General features: G+C 45.9%; 1 non-coding gene across 1 annotated transcript; it reads left to right on the top strand.

The window, feature by feature from the left end:
• The first annotated feature begins 14,100 nt into the window (after window positions 1-14,100).
• LOC120106100 lies at window positions 14,101-14,206 on the top strand. The gene has a single exon (XR_005508337.1). It is a non-coding gene; the product is annotated as a small nucleolar RNA R71 (small nucleolar RNA).
• The last annotated feature ends 221 nt before the right edge of the window (window positions 14,207-14,427 follow it).

The raw sequence follows: 14,427 nt of genomic DNA, 5'->3' as shown, positions 1-14,427 counted from the left end.
GTGCCCTGATTGCCGGCCTCAGGTGGTACTCGAGGTCGAATTTTCTGAGCTCGACCGTCCAACTTGTGATTCTTCCAGCGTGATCCGATCGTTGTAGAACTTGCTTTATGGGTTGGTCAGTTAATATAGCCACGGTATGAGCCTAAAAGTACGGTCGGAGACTTCAAGCTGAGATAAGCAATGCATAGGCCGTCTTTTCTAGCTTGGAGTATCGGGTCTCTGCGTCCTGCAGAATTCGGCTGGTATAGTTTATGGGTTTTTGAGATTTATCTTCCTCTCGAACTAGAACCAAGCTCATTGCTACCGGGGAGCCAGCCAGGTACTAATAAAAGAGCTCGCCCTGCTGAGGTTTTGTGAGTAATGGAGGGGAGACGAGATGGCATCTGAGCTCTTCAAAAGCTTGTTGGCACTCTTCGGTCCGTACGAAGTTCTTCGGTCGTTTGAGAATCTTGAAGAATGGGAGGCATCGTTCCGCCGACTTTAAGACAAACCTCCCTAAGGCTGCAACTCGTCCGATGAGCTGTTGTACTTCTTTTACCATCCTCGGTGGCGTCATCTCTTGTAGTGCTCGGATCTTTTCAGGATTCGCTTTGATTCCGTGTTGGGTCACCATAAAACCAAGAAATTTGCCCGAGGTGACTTCGAAGGCACACTTTGTGGGGTTGAGCTTCATTTGGTACCTTCTGAGGATGGAGATTGCCTCGTTGAGTCGGTTATGTGGTGCTCGGCCATCTGGCTTTTCACCAACATATCGTCTACGTAGACCTCCATGTTCCTACCTATCTGGTCCTTGAAGATTTTGCTGACCAGCCTCTAATAGGTAGCCTCGGCATTTGTCAACCCGAATGGCATCACCTTGTAACAGTCGAGGCCTTTGTCAGTGATGAAGGTCGTCTTCTCCTCATCCTCGGACGCCATCCAGATATGATTGTACCCCAGAAAGACGTCCATGAAGGTCAGCAGCTAGTGTCTTGAGGTAGAATCGATGAGCTGGTCGATCCTAGGGAGGGAAAAGCTATCCTTCGGACAAGATTTGTTTAGGTCGGTGTAGTCCACGCACATACATCATTTTCCATTAGCTTTCTTTATGAGGACTACGTTGGTGAGTCAGTCTGGATAGGAATCTTCTTGGATAAAGCCGACCTCGAGAAGTTTGTTGACCTCCTCGGCCGCTACTTGCTGTCGTTCTGGCGCGAAGCTCCATTTTTCTGCCTCACGGGCTTGTTGGCTTCATCTGGAGTCGGCGAACCATAACCTCAGGATCTATCCCTGGCATATCGGTAGGCAACCAGGCGAATACATCCATGTTGGATTGGAGAAATTTGATCAGGTGGTCCTGCTCATGGGGGCTCAAGCCGGAGCCGATATGTACGGTTTGCTCCGGATGATCTTTTCTCAAGGGGATTTGAAGGAGAAGCTTGCCAGGCTCTGCCCGTTGCTTTTTAAGCTTGTCGCGTACCTCCAGGGTTTCGATGAGCAGTGCCTGGGCTGAGACTTGGGCTGATGCTTCAGCCGGTTGTTCTGCTTGACTTGGCATTTCAATCGGTTGCTTTGTTTTAAGTGTCGCTTGTAGTACTGTTTGGCTGTTGCTTGGTCTACTTGAACCTCGCCAACTTCCTATTTGGTGAGGAACTGCACGAGTAGATGATAAGTCGAGACCACAGCTCAGAGGGCATTGAGTCCTGGTCGGCCGATGATAGCATTGTAGACCGAAGCCACACGGACCACTAGAAAGTTCGTCCTTATAGTACTTTCTCTAGGAGCGAGCCCAATCGTTATAGGTAAGTTAACTGTACCCTCGACTGGGACTGAATCTCCGGTGAATCCGACCAGCGGAGCATTTATTCTTCGGAGCTGACCCTTTTCCATTTCCATTTTTTGGAAAGCATCATAAAATAACACATTTGCTGAGCTTTCATTATCAACCAAAATGCGTTTTACATCAAATTTATTTACAACCATAGAGATGACCACAACGTCATCATAGGGGGTCTCAACTCCTTTCAGGTCTTTATCCGAGAATGAGATGCTGTCATGCGTTGACGCTTCGGGGGGGCTTCTTTCCTAACTGGTTCTTCAGCCGAGCTCCCTTCGGCAGGGCCTCCTCCTGTGGTGTTGCCGACAATGGGTCTGTTATCATTTTGATTTTCAGGTGGCGCGACATTCTCTGCTGGTGCTCCTTCATCTCGTCGGTTTCGTGCAAACTAGTTGAGTATTCCGTAGCGGATGAGCGCTTCAATCTCGTCTCAGAGCCGGAAGCACTCCTCGGTGTCATGGCCGTGGTCTCGGTGGAAGCGACAGTACTTCCTGGAGCGCTGCCGAGATTCCGACTCTCGCATTGGTGGTGGAGCTCGGAGATAGCCTCGGCCTTCTATCTCCATGAGTATTTCAGACCGAGTAGCAGTGAGGAGAGTATAGTTTCCGTACCTCCCTGGTGGTATTCTCTGCCGAGGTGGTGATATCGGTCGGGGCCGCGGTCTCGAGCGAGGCGGACTCCTCAATCGAGGTAAGTTCTTCTCGCGATGAGGTGACTGGCTCCCCGGGCGACCGCATTCCTCGTGGCACGTCTTCTGCCCCTTCGAGGGTTGTTCAGCGGCGTCTTGCTGAGAAGCCATGGCCTCTTCAGCCTTTGTGTACTTTCGAGCTTAGGCCAGCATCTCTGTAAAGTCGGCGAAAAAATTCTTCTCAATGGGGAAGAGAAACTTGTAAGAGCGAGCTTCCGTCTTCAAAGCCGACATGGCGATAGATTGATCGAGCATGCGGACCTCCCAAGTAGCGGTAGTGAAGCAGTCGATGTAGTCTTTCAGAAATTATCCTTCCTTCTGCTTGATGTCGAGAAGAGAATCCGACATTAGTCGCTGGCACCTGCTGGCGGCCAAATTGGCCGCAAACTGCCTGCCGAGCTGCTCAAAGGAGAGCACGGTGCTCGGCTTTAGCCTGGAGAACCAGAGCCGGGCCATTCCTCGGAGGGTTGCAGGGAAAGCCTTGCACAGCATAGCCTCCGAGGATTCTTGCAGTGCCATGAGGGCTTTATAACTCTCCAGATGATCCAGGAGATCAGTGGTTTGATGGAGGGGTGCTCTCGGTCCCCAAGCCCCACACCATGCCTTTCTTTGTTGCTTGGCTTCTAGCTAGGTTGCAATACTGCCGTGGACCGATTGGAAGGTAGCGCCAAGGATTTGCCCATCAGAATTGGAATTAGCAGCCTAAGTTAATTGGTAGACAACTCGGATGGTTGGAAAGTGATTGCAGAGTGGCTATTCATTTGAACTAAAATGAGGAATACAAAGTACAAATGCAACAAATAAATCTAGTGGGGTATATAAGGTTTCCGCACTAGCCTAATCTACTAAGGACTTGGAAGAAATCCTAATAGCCCAATCTAGCAGAGGTAGACATACCTCTGGCTAGCCTAATCTAGTGAGAACTTGGTGTGGCTCTCCCTAGCCCAAACCCTATGGCCGAATTACAAGTGGACTTTCCACAGGTTTCTGGATATTCTCGATGGATGCCTCACTTCTGCCCTTCAAGGGTATTTATAGACTGCAAGGTTGGATGCAGTTGCTGGAAGGCTGTTGTCCCTTGGCTGCGGTTGGCTGCAATTGGTGGATTGGCTGCGGTTGGCTGCCGTTGGCTCGTGAAATCCGGCTGACCGGGCCGCACATCTTGGAAATCTTGGCCCGCACCCAGGTGAGGTTTGTTGCAACGCTCCTCAGACTTTTGGACGCTTGGGGTGGGATTTGGGTGGATGCCCTTCCGGTATAGTAGGAGGCCTCTGTTGCGGCGCGCCCGCGCATGGCCACAGCCACGGGCGCCTGCACACGGCCAAGGCCGTAGGAAGGCCAAGGGCACGTCTTGGCCAAGTCCATTTGCAACACTCCTCAAACTTTTGGACCCTCGGGGTGGGATTTGGGCGGATGCCCTGCTAGTATAGTAGGGGGCCGCTGCTGCGGCGCGCCCTGGCATGGCCATGGCCATGAGCGCCCGTGCACGGCCAAGGCCATGGCTTGGCCAAACCCATTTGCAATGCTCCTCAGACTTTGGAACCCTCGGGGTGAGCTTTGGGCGGATGCTCTGCTGGATTAGTAGGAGGCCGCTGCTGCGGCGCGCCTGTGCATGGCCACGGTCATGAGCGCCCGTGCATGGCCAAGGCCACGGAGTGGTCTGGCTCGAGCCAGACCCATTTGTGATGCCCCTCAGTACTTTGGAACCTTCGGGGTGAGCTTTGGCCGGATGCCCTGTTGGGGTAGTAGGGAAGGACTTGCCTGCTGAGGTCGGACAAGAGTGCGCACAAGGGCACGCACGGCTGGAAGGGCGCGCGCCAGGGTGCACACGGCTGGATGGCCGCGCCCAAGCTTGTAGATTGTGCGCTTGGGCAAGAGTGCAGGCAAGGACGCGCACAGTTGGTTGGGCGTGCATAAGCTTGTGAGTTGCGCACTCGGCTGGCCGGGCACACAAGCAGTTGTGCGCAGCGCGCGCGGCAGTTGCTTTGTTTGGTTGGCGCGCTTGACTGGTTGGGCACGCTCGGTTGGCTAGGCGCGTAGGCACTGCTGCATGGCGCGCTTGGCCTTTGCCTTGCTCGGTGGGTTCCCAATGTGTTGATGGGGCGAATTCTGGCGTGCGGGCTGGTCCTGCGCGCTGCTGTCGGTGTTGTTGCACATAGGCACTGGTCTTGGCCGGCGCATGTGCTTGATTGCCTTTGCCCCTTTCGGTTGCCTAAGGCTTGGTCAGCCTCTAGGCTCATCAATTATCCGATTTGGTCCTTGAGTGTTGCTTGGACCTCGCCTGGCTGAGTGCCATGGCTGTGTGGTTTTGGGGGGTTTCCATCAATCCCCCTTCCTTCGAGAATATCCTTATCCTCAAGGATGAAAGTTGGATAAGACCGAGCTACCTCATCGTAGTCCTCCCAGGTGCCTTTTTCTTTTGGTAATTTGTCCCATTGAATAAGGACTTGCCATACCTTCTGGCGAATTCGTCCTCTTCACCACATTCGATACTCGAGAGCTTGGATTGGTTGAAGAAGCAGTCGGCCCTCCTCGTCGAAGGATGGTAGTCCCTACTCAAACAAATTTGGATTGCCTACCTTTTCTTTCAGTTTGGATACATGAAAGACTGGATGAAGTTTGGATGTGGTTGGTAATTTCAATCGGTAGGCAACTTCTCCAATGCTCTCTAAGATCTTGAATGGCCCATAATATCTCTGAGAAAGCTTGTGGTTGAACTTGTTTTTGTGTAACTTTTGCTTGAAAGGCTTTAACTTCAGATAGACATACTGGCCTGGTTCGAAGATGATCTCTCTTCGATCCTTATTGTAGTATCTTTTCATTCTTTCCTGTGCCTTTTGAAGCTCTCTTTTGACATTTGCAAGGACTTCGTCTCGTGCTAATAAGTCCTTCTCAATTTCGATGCTTCTGGCCGTGCCTCTCTCATAAGAAGTTAGAGTTGGGGGAGGCTTGCCATACACTAGGTCAAAAGGACTCATTTTAATAGAAGAGTGGTGGAAAGTATTGTACCAGAGTTCAGCCCATGTAAGGTATTCTTCCCATCGTATCTGTTGCTCATGGAAAAAACAACACATATATTGTTCCAGAGTTCGGTTGATGACCTCTGTCTGCCCGTCGGTCCGTGGATGGTATGAAGAATTGTATTTGAGCTTGCTCCCTTGCAGTGTGAACAATTCCTTCCAAAAGGCACTCATAAAGATATTGTCTCGGTCTGAGATGATGCTTCGTGGCACTCCATGTAGCCGTACTATCATCTTCACAAATACTTTGGCCACTGATTTTGCTGTGTAAGGATGTTTGGGGGCAATGAAATGTGCATACATACTCAGCCGATCTACTACTACTAAGATGACTTCGTAGCCTCTGCTTGCTGGCAGTCCATCTATGAAGTCCATGCTCAAATCTTCCCAAATAAGGCTTGGAATGGGAAGTGGTTGTAGTAGTCCTGGAGGTGCTCTTGGGTCATATTTGACCTTTTGGCATGTCTCACATGTGGCTACTTGGGTTTTGACTTGTTGCTTCAGTCCCTCCCAAAAGAAAAAATGCTTTACACACACATAGGTGCGAAGCCAGCCAGAATGGCCCCCTTCCTTACTGTTATGGAAGTGGTTTAAGATGCGTTGTCTCAAGTTAGGAACATCAGGAACATAAATGTTACCTTTGTAGTAGATCAGTTTGTCCCTCAGTTTGAAATTGGCCACACCACCCATAGATGCTTCGATTTTCTCCTGGATCTCCTGGGCTTGAGCATCTAACTTAGTGGCTTTGCAGATTTGGTCCCAAATCCGCCAATCTACTCCACTGATGGCAGCACAGATGGGTTGTTCAACTTCTGCCGCAACCTATAGAACTTGGTTGCTTTCTTTCCGAGACAGTGCATCTGCAACCTTGTTCTCTTTGCCTGGCTGGTAGATAATGTCGTATTCGAACCCAAGCAGCTTGACAAGAAACTTCTACTGCTCTGGTGTTACAATTTTCTGGTGTAGGAGATGCCGCAGTGCCTGCTGGTCTGTGATGATGGTAAAGCGCCTGCCCAAGAGGTAGGGCCGCCATGCCTTTTCTGCATGAACTACCGCCAATAGTTCTCTTGCATAGGTGCTCCAGACCTTCTTCCTTGGCCCTAAAGTTTTGGAGATATAGGCCAGTGGTCTCTTTTCCTACACAATAATAACCCCAATAGCTTCATTGCTGGCGTCGGTAGGGCAAGCACCGGGGTCTGTGTCATGGCCCTCTTAAGATTGTCGAAGGCCTCTCTTGCTGCATCGGTCCATTGGAATTTGCCTTTCTTTAGCATGTTGGTTAGTGGCTTTGCGATCAGTCCATAGTGTTGCACGAACCGCCGGTAGTATCCAGTCAGCCCAAGGAATCCCCTTAAGGCTGAGATGTCCTTTGGTAGAGGCCAGTCTGTCATAGCCTCTATCTTTCTCTGATCGACTTGCACACCGTCTCTGGAGACAATGTGCCCAAGGTACTCAAACTCTTCCTAGACGAATTCACACTTGGATGGCTTGATATAAAAGTGGTGCTCTTCCAAGATTTGTAGGACTTGCTTCAGGTGCTGCAAGTGCTCGTCCATGGTTTTAGAATATATCAGAATGTCATCGAAGAAAACTATTATGAACCTTCGTAAGTATGGTCGGAACACTTCATTCATAGTCACCTGGAAAGTTTATGGAACACTTCTGCACAGGTCGAACGGCATGACTAAGTAATCATAGTGCCCCGAGTGAGTGCGGAAGGCTGTCTTGTGGACGTCTTCTTCTCGCATTCGAATTTGATGGTAGCCGGCCCAGAGATTCAACAGTGTGAAGTACTGTGCTCCATGCAATTCGTCGAGGATTTCATCCACAATCGGAATAGGGAACCAATCTTTGATAGTGGCCTCGTTTAAGGCCCTCTAATCTATGCAAAAGCGCCACATTCCATCCATCTTCCTCACCAAGAAAATTGGTGAAGAAAAGGGACTTGAACTGTGGCAGATTAGCCCTCGTTTCAACATGGTGTCCACCTGCTTTTCGATCTTATTCTTTTGACAATGGGCGTATCGATAAGGCGGAACATTGATGGGCTTTGCTTCGTCATTCAACCTGATGGGTTGGTTGAAGGGTCGTTGCGGTGGAAGGGATGTGGGCTCCTCCAGAACACCCCGATGTGCCTCCAGTAGGCTTTGAATTGGCAAAGGCAGTGCCTCGAATTCTTTGTCTAGTTGTGGCTGAGAGTTGGGTTCCTCTTGGCCGTGGTTGGTCAGTAGCACGGCAAAGCAGTTGGCTCCGCCTATGCACCATCGCTCCAGCACATTGGCCTCGCAAGGCCGCATCTCTTTGCTGCAAATTGCTGTCCACCGCTTCTTTTGTCCTCCGATCCTGAACTCCATGGACATGGAGCCGTAGTGAGTGACTACTTTGTCCAAACTTCGTAACCATGTGTTGCCCAGGACTATGTCTAGTCCGACAAGCCGAAGCACATGCAGGTCTGCTTTGATTCGGACCCCTTGTATGTTTAGCTTGACTTCTCGGACAACCTCCTCGCTAGTAAGCTTTTTGCCGCTGGCCACTTTTACATCAAATGGCTCTATGGCTTCTTCTTTTAAGCCTACTCTCCTGAGTATTCTAGCATTAATAAAATTATGAGAAGACCCATTGTCAACTAACAGATATACCTCGTGCTTGCCGATCCATGCCATGAGCCTCATGGTGGAAGGTTGCTGCACTTCTGACAATGCATGTAGGGATAATTCGGCTTCATCTCTCTCTTTGGTCAACTCGGTTTCTTCTGTGGACTCTGGGCCACTGCTGCTATCATCTGTTTCTGCGGCGCCTTCGGTCTCCTCCTTACTGCCCACGTCTCGTAGGTAGGCCTGGCTAGACTTGCAGCGATGCTCACGGCTCCATTTGTTGCCGCATTTGAAATATAGACCGTGCTTGATGTGGTCTTGAAGCTCCTCCTGAGTGAGTTTCTTGACAGTCAGTGGCTTGCTGCTAGATGCAGCAGGCTCTCTTCCTTTGAAGTTTGCCTTGGGTGGTAGGAATTTGGTGGCCATTGGCTGCTCCGGCCGGTAGCATTGATCAAGGATCTCAGCTATCCGTATTGCCTCCTGTAGCCTAGTCGGCTGCTTGAGTTTTATCTCCTTGGCTAGCCATGGTTTGAGACCGTCAATGAAGGTCCCAAGCAAGGCCTCTTTGGACCATCCGATGACCAATGTCTGTACTTGCTGGAATTCATCGATGTAGCCTCGGACTTTGCCTTCTTGTTTGAGTTTGGCAAGTTGACCGTGATGGTTGATGACGGAAGAAGGCCCCCATTGCACCATGAATTCTTCTACAAAGGTAGACCATCCTATTCTCCTGCCTTCCTTCTTATACAAGGCCCAGATTGATCGGTTATTTCAATTTCAAAAATAAACCACGCAATAGCACGTATCCTGTAGGATAGTGATTACGGGTGTCGGTTCACAGGGATTGGAGACAAGTTATTTTTCCTAATTAAATAATTACTTCAAAGGGGATAAGCTAGAGTAAATGATAAAAACTAAGAATTAATATGGGTGTAGTAGTATGAATTATCTATGGACGTGTTTAGGGCTAGATTCCACCGATAGATTTATATCCGTGACGCTTTTCAATGATTGAGTTATATGTAAGACTTGATTGCTTCCGACTACAAGCCAAAGCAATCACAAAAGAAAATATAACTAATTTCCAGCATGAATCATCTAAGTCTAGCACAAACCATCTACTCTAACGATAAGCATGACCTGTCTAACCTAGCATGATGCATCTGATCATTAAGTCATTAAACATGAAATCGATGTCACATGAATATCTCCTCCAAACCACAGGTGTTGGATTCGATGAAATAGATCAATCTATGTAAAATATTTTATGCAAGATAAATGATTCACATAAATTGGATAAATCATAAGATCAATTGATAAATTCTTCATCATGCAACCTATCTTACAATACAAACTCAAATCAATAAAAATGAAACGAATACTCCTCTATGGCTTCATCAAACCCCTAAACCGAGGCTTAGCTGCTCATGGTGGCCGGAAGTCCTCCCATCTTCATAAAAAAATTGCTCTTCACTCCCTTCCGCTCCCAGCCTCTCTCTCTTCTCTCTTTTTTTATTTTATTTCTTCATCTCCCTCTCGGCTTTCTTCTTCTTTTCACTGAAACAGGGGGTCTCCCCTGTTTTTCTGTTGAACCGAGCTCTCCCCCCCGCTCTCCCTTCTTCGTCTTCCTCTTATAGCTCGCCGAAGACCAGCAGCGATGGATCCCGAGAGAGGAGGAGGGCGTGATGTTGGGAATGATCTCGGGCGAAGATGGAGCTCGAAGCGGGTGCCGATCCGGAAGGGGCTGGGTTACCGGCTCGTTGAATGCAGTCGGCTGGGATCGCGGTGAAGGCTGAATCACAGGGATTGGAGCTGGGAATCGATGGGAGGAACGCGGACGACCGGATCTCGGAGAAGACGGAGGAGCTGCTCGCTGGTGTGCTCGTTGGATGCGGCTGGAACGGGCTGATGCGGAAGAGCTGGATCTCGGCTGCTGGGAAGAGGGCTGGCTGCGAGATCGATGGGGAGACGCCGGAGGCGTCACGGGCGGAAGAGGAGGCGGAGGATCTGGATCTGGCTGCACCGCGTGGGACTCGTGGCTGGAACGGGCAGCGGGGCGCTCTGTGAGGCGAGATCATGGGAAGAATAGATAGAGGGAGGAAGGAGATAAACAGTGAAACAATTTTATTTATTTATTTTTTTTATATTATATTATTTCCCACTGTTCATATGAACAGTGTTTTTACGGGACACTGTTCATATGAATAGTGAATCCAGTGATTTTCCCCAAAATTATTTTTATTTATTTAATTATATTAATTATCTTCTTTTTTTATTTTCAATTTATAAATTTTATATGAAGGCTGGTAAGGAATTGCTTTGGGTTTGAGATGGGTCATGATGGTTGACTTGTCCTTGAGCCCATTGTCATTTAATTCTTGCTAAGCTGCTTCAGATCAAACTCGACCGGTCAAAACCAAGACCATGACTTAATAAAAATATTTTCCATACAATTATAACTTTCAATCTAATCAGGACCAAAATCCATTTAATTATAACCTTAGCCGAGTCAACACAATCTCCTTATATGTTTTTCTGTAGTTTTCATGAAAGATTGCAATCAAGAGAGAGAGACAAGTTCAAAATCTGGTTTAAGAAAAGAATTATTTACCTCTTACCATAATTTAAATTTAATTCAATGTTTATTCAATTTCATGGTAAAATATGTATTTATCAGTTTAAAAATATTGATAAGTGCTATGGAAGGATGACTAAATTATAAATTATTAAGTACTTATCACACCCCCAAACCTATGTTTTGCTAGTCCTCGAGCAAAATAAAATTAAAGAAAAGCTCTAACTCACTTTTGCAGGCATCGCGATTGCATTTACCATATACAACAAGGCTTTAAACCCCTAGGTTACCCTAGTGGACGAGTTATAGTCTCGTGAGGGTTTCCAGTGAAGATACCCACAAACTTCAATATCATTTATTGTTTATGATTAATTTGTTGTTGTTGTTGTTGTTGTTTTTTTTTTTTTTTTTAATTCAAATCTAATTTAAGATACATAAATGATAAGAATTTCAAAGCACACACGGTTTTATTTACTAAGTCAGCCCAAATTCTAGATTAGTATGCAATCTAAGTTAAAGTCATTAAGTTTCCGTTTAGGGAGTTGTAAGACTCATTTATACTGGAGTGCTTGGTGAAATCTGGACCGTACACAAGCTAAGGGTTCGGATCTCCAAAATATTGTTAATACTAGTAGTTTCCAAGGATTGGTCGAAAAGACCTGCTCACTGATTCAAAATCATCATATCTGTAGGATTTCGAGAGTTGTGGATGTTTACTTTAGTACCTCACAGGCTTTATCTGTAATATTCCAGTTTACTCGAATTTTTACAACGACGGCTTTCACACTATTGTCTTTTTCAAGGTCAATACAGAACTTTTTTTTTTTTTTTTGAAAGATGTATAATTGTGTACTTTTACTCTTGTAGTGATTTCTCCGGGTAACGAGCAATCAGTCGACAACTCTCACACCAGTTGGCACAAGGTGTCAGGCATCAAGACTCCCCTACGGACTTATGCTCGGAGTCCTCATCACAAGCCTATTTAACCTTTGACAATAGGTAGCCCTTTTCGATGTTCCTGACTAAATCCTTTTTTATTGATGATTTTTTTTTTTTTTGGATTAGATAAGTATGATTCATCAGGGTCCAAGGTTGCTACTATACTATCAATATAATGTCGAGCCTAGACCTTAGAAGGGTCGGCCAGTGTGTAGTGAAATTCCAAAGTATTAATTAGCTTACAACTCCCTAAGAGAGACTTAATAAAAAGAACTTAAATTTGTATAACTTCCGACTAGTCATTGGGCTTTTTAGATTTTATATACCTTGTGTGTTTATCATTCTCACATTAATGTATAGAAATTAGGTTTTTTTTTGTTTTTTTTAAAAAAACAAAAACTTTTTTTTATTATTATTATTATTTTTAAATTTTTTTATTATTTATTATTTTATAAAAATGAAAATGACATATTTTTTTTTCTTTTTTTTTGGATGAAAATCAAGATGAATACCCCCAAACCTAAACCTAACATTGTGAAGTGAAAACGAATGCAAGAGATGCAAACAAAACCAAAAATTCTTAAAAATACTCAAAAATATCCCCCAAACCTAAACCTAACATTGTCCTCAATGTTAAATAAATCTAAGAGAATTGGGTTGCCTCCCAACAAGCGCTAAGTTTATTGTCTTCAGCCAGACATAGTGAGATAGTTTTTGCATCTCCTTCTATGAGGTCATCTATTTTGTCTATCATAAAACACTCAATTTTCCTTGCGGGTTGGTCGGCCGCATTGAACACATTTAATTTTACCTTCATGTTCCCAAATGATATGTTCATTACCCCTGTTCTACAATTGATGCATGCATTGGCTGTTGCTAAAAAGGGCCGCCCAAGGATCACGGGGATTTGTTTATTAGGATTGGGCTCATGTTCCATATCAAGGACAATGAAATCTACTGGAAAATAGAATTTATCTACCTTGACAAGAACATCTTCAATTATCCCACGTGGTGTTTTTACAGATCGATCAGCCAATTGAAGGGATACCGAGGTTGGTTTTAACTCACCTAAACCAAGTTTCTCATAAACTGAATAAGGTAAAAGGTTGACACTTGCCCCTAGATCTAAGAGTGCTCGATCAATGAAATTATTTCCTAAGACACAGGAGATGGTGGGAGCACCAGGATCTTTGAATTTTGGAGGGGTGTTGTGTTGGAGAATAGAACTCACTTGCTCAGTTAGGAAGACCTTTTTAGGCACATGTGTCCTAGATTTTCGCTTTTGTGTACAAAGGTCTTTGAGAAATTTGGCATAGGAGGGAACTTGTCTGATGGCATCAAGGAGTGGGAGGTTGATTTTAACTTGTTTGAAGACCTCCATCATCTCTTCTAATGAAGTTCCCTTTTTGCCAAATGGAGAGGGTGAAGTAAGAGCTTCAGGATATGGGGCCTTTGGGATATGAGTTTTGGTAGAAGGTGGACTAGGTGAAGAAGAAGAAGAAGGTTTTTCATTTGACACATTTCTATCCTCTTCTTCATCTTCCTTATTGTTGTCCTCCCCAATCTTATTGTCTACTACACGTCCACTTCTTAGGGTAGTCAAAGCATTGGCTTGTTCATGATGAATTGCATTTAGTTGATTTTCTTGAGCCATGTATTGTCCCCTAGGATTACTTAGTGGTTGGCTTGGAAGCTTTCCTTCCTCTCGCTTGTTTAGTGCATTAGCTAGTTGACCCATTTGGGATTCTAGCTTGGCGATTGATTGCGTATGAGAGTGCACTAATTGTGTAATGGTTTCCAAACCTTGAAGGGCGTTCAACACTTTCTCCTCAAAGGCTGTGTTTCTTTGGGGTGGAGGAGAAGTGTGTTGAAATTGAGTCGAGGGACGGTAGGGATGAATATTTTGTTGGGTTTGAAAATTTTGAGGATTTTGAAAATTTTGGAAATAGGGTTGGGCTGTGTTCGAAGCTTGCTGCTTCCAAGAAAAGTTTGGATGATTTCGCCATCCCGGGTTATATGTATTGGAAAATGGGTCATTACCCAGTCTAGGCAGTGTTTGAGCAGCATTGATGTGTTCTTGCACGAGTTCGGGGAATTGGGGCGCTGAAGGGCACTCATGAATAGGGTGGGATGGGCTAGAACAAATAGTACACACTTGTGCTTGGGAAGAGTTCATGTAATGCCCACCTATCATCAGTTGGTCAATCTTATGGGACAATGCATCTACCTTGCTAGACAGGTCCATAGAATGACTTATTTCACAAATGGTCCCTTTTCTTTGAGAACTCGGGGGTACTTGACGAGAACATGAAGCATGGTGGAGGGAGTTTTCATTTAGATTTTCAAATAATTTCCATGCTTCATGCTCATTTTGAAGCATGAATGTCCCCCCACATGCGGCATCAATCATCTGACGGTTTCGTTCAGTCAATCCGTCATAGAAGCATTGCACTAGCTGCCACTTAGGTATTTGATGATGTGGGCATTTACGGATTAGGACCCGAAATCTCTCCCAAGTTTCATGAAATTCTTCTCCCTCAGTTTGGGAGAAGCTTGTGATAGCACGTCTAAACTGGTTCGTTCTTCCTATGGAAAAGTATTTTTTTAAGAATTCTTGTTGCATTTGACCCCAGGAATGAATCGAGTTGGCTTCTAAAGAATTCAACCATTGCTTGGCTCTATCTTTAAGGGAGAAGGGGAATAATCTAAGTTTCAGAGCATCATCAGTGAAATTCTGAATCTTGACAGTGGTGCAAATCTCAAGGAATTCATCTAGGTGTTTATATGGATCTTCA

This window comes from Phoenix dactylifera, unplaced genomic scaffold, assembly GCF_009389715.1.
Source record: "Phoenix dactylifera cultivar Barhee BC4 unplaced genomic scaffold, palm_55x_up_171113_PBpolish2nd_filt_p 000460F, whole genome shotgun sequence".
Taxonomy (NCBI): domain Eukaryota; kingdom Viridiplantae; phylum Streptophyta; class Magnoliopsida; order Arecales; family Arecaceae; genus Phoenix; species Phoenix dactylifera.
This window is presented reverse-complemented; position numbering and strand designations above follow the sequence as displayed.